Raw genomic sequence first — 5395 nt, forward strand, 5'->3', positions numbered from 1 at the left:
AATAATGACAAATTTTCATTCAATAACTTGTACTGTCATTTATTATCAGACGTGTTAAAACTAATGACCTGTATCATCATCATTGGCCTCCTTCAGTCGTAGAAAGACTAAGGTTTCATCTCAGAGCACACTTCCTCATGTGGCTGTGGAGCCCTATTTTGGAGACACTCCTGTCCACAGATAGCACAGGTTAAGGTGGCTTTTGCTTCGGTGGTAGAGGAGCTGGCCGTTTTTCGGATTGTACGTTTTTCTTCCTGAGCTGAGACCTATGTACTTTCACTGTCCATAGCTTTCTTGGTCACTGTCTCTCCATCTGTCGCGGTCTAAAGCTATGTCTTCCCAATTGTCAGTATTGATGTTCACTGATTTGAGGTCACGTTTTATTATATCTATGTAATGGAAGTGGGGGCGACCGGTTTTTCTTGTGTCAGTAGTGTGTTAAAACTAATGACCTGTATATATAATTTATTAAGCAGGAGCATCAACAAATCTTGAACAATAATTGTCTACAGAAAAACTTTATTCTTATCCAAACAATATACATTTACAATGTATTTAAGCAAGTTAATTTATATTTATACAAATCTATATGGCCTAAAGATTATAGCGTATTTTGATGTGTGAAGTTACATGAAAATAGTGTACTCATTTTTAAAATATTCTGGGTAATAAAAATAAAAAACTAATGATACAATAAAATTGAAGCATTAGTCAAAAAAAGATAAATTTCACTCAAGATCTATGTGAACTCTGCTTGAAAAAAATCAGTTTGAAATTAATTTTTAAAAAAAATTATGGTTCTTTAGTCAATGGAATGATAGCAGCAATTATTGAACAATTTCATGATTATCCATTCATTTCAATATACTTATAACTGAAAAATAATTCATAAGGTTTAGATACAACCATTTGAAATAATGATTATAATTTTTTTCTTAATTTGCTTAATTCAAATCTAATATAAACAAGATTTCCTCTGTCAAGAAACTTATGAGGGAACAACATGCATGTTCTTCTCAGTAAGTTTTGAAAAGGGAATTAAGAATATTTAATTGATGTTGCTTTTTTTTTGCCAACATTTTAAACCTTTGCACCAGGTTTTAGTTTTAAGGAGAATGCACCATATTTTATATGTTTACTTTTGTTAGATTCTTATTTTAATTTTAAAAAAGTAAAATTTCCCTTACCACTCATCCACTGCACTCCCTCTTGTTTTAATGGGGCTCAGATTAATAGTTTTCAAGTACAATATCAAACAGATTTAAAGAAATACTAAATCCAAACCTGTTGGCTGAATGACAGGATATACATAAATATGTATACAGCTTACAGTATAATATATATATCTTAAATTAAAATTGGTCCAAGACTTTTATTTTGCAACATGATGGGATTTTCCTTTCTGGTGGTGCTATGCAGGAGTCCAAGAATCTCATCTTTTCTCATAACAGAAAGTTATCTAGTTATAAAAATAAATAAAAGGATTTAAAAAAAAAAAAAAAAATATTTGTGACATATGTGTTGACCATGCTAAACGTATATATGTTTATTAATTATAGTTATATAATTTTGCCATTCTAAAAATAGTCTGTACCTAAAAGGAGCTACTGCGTTAATGTGTAGACATGGCCCTGACCTTAATAGTTATGAATTATTACTATAGGTGAAGACAGATGTTCAGTTAATTTGATGCACATTGAACTAATCTAAAAGCAACTATAACATATATTTTGATTTACATTTTCATGGAAAACTAGTTTTTCAAAAATACAAGTACTTCAGCTTATGAGAAAAGTACATGGGAAAAATTGCAGTACCTTACCTTTAAGAGGTGCAACCAATCATTGACTTTTCAGGAATGCATGCCTTTTTCTTGCATTTCCAAACATAACTGTAATTATACAATTAGGCATATTGGTTAATTTCTTTTGAAAACATTAAAATTAAAAAATAATATTATTAAATTGAAAACATTATTGTATCAAACATACAAATTATCAGACAATTTTGCCTAATTTCATCTAACAGTTTATTGTAAAGGAATGGCCTGCACAACAGCCAAGGTATATTAGGCATTCATGAAAGATGAATGTGCTTAAGAGTGTTATAAATAAAAAAAAACAACTAGAGAAAAATGTTAAATTCCATCCCAGATATTTGGATGTTGCTTGACCATGAAAATCACACAATTCATAAAACATCTATTAGATAACTAAAATAAAAATTTTATAGTAGTACTTACATTAAATATTGAATGGATGCCCAGAGAGTAGAAATAGTATAAGTATGATCCTTGAGCCATTCTGTTACATCATCAGAACTGGTTGCCATGGTTCTACTTGTTAATAACTGAAACATTACAAACATTTTTTTTAATTTATAAATTATCACAGACTAGAATAGAAATGTTGCCAGGAAAAATACCAATGGTTAGAATACACCTGATGCTACTTTTGTAGCCTTATTACTGGTTAAAATGCACCAAAACTTCATTAATTAAATCTGATAAGAAACATATATGTATCACACAAGTCCAAGTTTATCAGAGTGTCATAGCAAATAATTAACTAGATATGTGAGTTTTATATTAAAGCACTGAATTTCAGGGGATAGATCCATCTTGACACGACATCATTTATTATTTCATGAACTCATGGGTCTGGGTATGGCATGGAATGGAAACTATTATTTAATATATATGGGGTGTAGGCAAGGCATGGATTATAAATTGTCTTGTATAGATTAGATTGGGTAAAACTGCCAATCGAAGGTAACTTTTACTGATAGATCTGTATCAATTATAAATTTATGGGATCTACATATATAACTAGTCTAGAATCTATAATTATATCTTAATAATAATTTTTGTAGATGTCATATAATATCTAACATATTAAGTATAGATCAGTAGATTTAGAATTTTAGCTAGTGGAATATTTTTATATCCTAATCTGAACTGGATCTAATTAATCTAGAAGCTTAGATCTAGAAGACTAGTTGTCAAGATTTGACTACACTATGGCTAATGCACTAGCTTAGTAGGCCTACTAGATAGATCAAGAGACATAGTACTAATAGACTCGTCTTGCCTCGTTGGGCCTCTCAAATCAGCTACAGACTTTAGAGACAATTTAGGAAGGTGAATATCGATCCAATTCAAAGATCTACAATCTACATGTTAGGAGTTAGAGTCTAGCTAGAGATGCTAGATCTAGACAAGCTAGTCTAGAAGGCTTATCAATAAAAAATAAAATCAATCATTTCTAAAGTTTGTAAAATTATATGTAGATCTAATCTATCTATTTATAATATAATAAAAATCTATGTCTACTTTTTAAATATTTAAAATGATATGGCTGATGATATTAATTATTTTAATTGAGACATTGACATACTGTCAAATACAAAGTAACAAAATAATTAGATCTTATACTAACTCATAGACTCATACCGTATTGTATTAAACCTTCGAGTTAACGTTCCACTATCTTGACTTGACTATATTGACTAAATAAAGGGCACTATGATTATAGATGTAGATTATTATCTATGATGATGATGTTTATCAACTGGTAGATCTGTAAGTAGTATCGTCACTTTAAGTATAATCAGTATAACCACTGCATTCGTTTCATTCACTGTCTGTATCAATAATCGTGTGAATGTGATGTGAAAGTGAAGTCTAGATTTAGATAGAATTGATAGATTATAGATCTACTATTAAAAAGTATTAACTATACTAACTATAGTGTCTATACTATAGTATAGCCAGTATGACTCGTATGAGTATACTCATATACTGTAAAAGTGTATAATAGTAAGTATAAGTATAGCTATAGACAGACTAGATTCTAGATGATCGATAGATCTAGACTCTAGACTAGATCTATAAATATTCATATTGACATTGACCTCATGTATGGTCACTATGGTCTAGATCTAGATAAAATAGAGTGGATCTCATGACTGTCTATATTAGATCTATTGATTTTTTTTTTTTAAACGTTAAATAAATCTAGACCTTAGTCTTTAACTTTAGTCTAGGTGTTGTAGATCTATATTATTCTAGATATTATACAAGAGATCTAGATCAATATAAGTTCGTTTTTTTTTAAAATTCGCATTCGAAATTTTAAATACCCAGATTTAAGTATTTATATACCCATATTGGTAGGTCCGAGTTAATCATTTATTAGATCTATTAAAGCATGTCTATATACAAGATTGTTATTTTAAAAATATATTATTATATAAAAGATATAGTTATGAATATTTACTTTAAAAAATTAAACAAAATGAATTTTTCACTTTTGCCAATTAACACTCTGGCTGGCAAAAAGGATGACTCCTCAATACTGTGAAAAGACGATAACTGCATGAGTTGGTTTGGAATTGTATTTTGTAAGACTAATTTTCAAAACATATCCTTCATGAGAGAGAACGAAAAAAGGTTGTCAAAAAAAAAAAAAGCTGGCTGGAATACGCAAATAATGGACCAGCCTCTCTCTCTTGATATCTTGTTAAGAACATTGGTGACCGGGAAAAGTGGATGGTTTGGTTGCGCGGGACAGATGATAAAAATGACATGTACATAAAAAAAATTCCAGATTTTGTGTAAAATACCCAAATGAGGAAGTACTGGAAACACCTATTTTAACGAAGTGGCCTTAAAAAAAAATCTTTTGTGACGATCCATTATTCAGGGAAATTGTATCTATTTTATCAGATAGTCAGAAAATGGATAAAGTTTTTACAGATCTAATAAAATATAGTGTGGGGAAGTTTTACTCTCAATGAAGGTCAATCCAAGTGGCTCTCGGAGTAAATTTCTTCTTTGGCATCCTCATCGATTTTTCAAATTGGTATAGTGCGCGAAAAAGATGCGCGACGGCACTCTGATCATAAAATCTCGAAGCTGGTGTTCCATTAGTATAGTTCCATGAATAGATCTAGTAATAGTATAAATTCTATCTTGAGACTAGATTGCCGAGTCTAGCCTATGCTATGCCTATAGTCAGTTTTTATAAGAAAAAAGTCTAGATATTAATAAAGACTAAAGTTTTTTAATTATTAGATTATTAGAATTAATTAGATATATACATAGACATAAGACATAGATCTAATAATACTGTAATACGTTTACTATACTCTATACTTAATCTACTAAACTAGAGATCTATCCATAGATCTATCTATAATCTTGTCAATCTAGATATATACAATATTCATTATAATACTTCTACTTAATATGACTTATTTAATAAGTTAGTACTTAGACTTAGATCTATTATAGTTTATTAATAGATTTACTTTTCAATGCCTAGGCCTAATAATAAAATTGCGAATGATGTCTATAATGACTGATTATTATTATTTTTTTATAATAATGGGCCTA

At 29.5% G+C, this 5395-nt stretch overlaps 1 long non-coding RNA gene across 2 annotated transcripts; it reads right to left on the bottom strand.

The window, feature by feature from the left end:
• Window positions 1-776: 776 nt before the first annotated feature.
• LOC129928495 (uncharacterized) lies at window positions 777-4936 on the bottom strand. Of its 2 annotated transcripts, XR_008780006.1 has the most exons (5): window positions 4022-4936; window positions 3452-3682; window positions 2243-2349; window positions 1823-1891; window positions 777-1459 (listed from the first exon to the last, which is right to left on the bottom strand). It is a non-coding gene; the product is annotated as an uncharacterized LOC129928495 (long non-coding RNA). The 2 variants fall into 2 exon arrangements; XR_008780005.1 differs by lacking the exon at window positions 4022-4936 and having other exon boundaries at window positions 815-1459; window positions 3452-3896.
• Between the last annotated feature and the right edge of the window lie 459 nt (window positions 4937-5395).

The sequence above is a fragment of the Biomphalaria glabrata genome, chromosome 10 (assembly GCF_947242115.1).
Source record: "Biomphalaria glabrata chromosome 10, xgBioGlab47.1, whole genome shotgun sequence".
In the NCBI taxonomy this organism is placed as follows: Eukaryota; Metazoa; Mollusca; class Gastropoda; family Planorbidae; genus Biomphalaria; species Biomphalaria glabrata.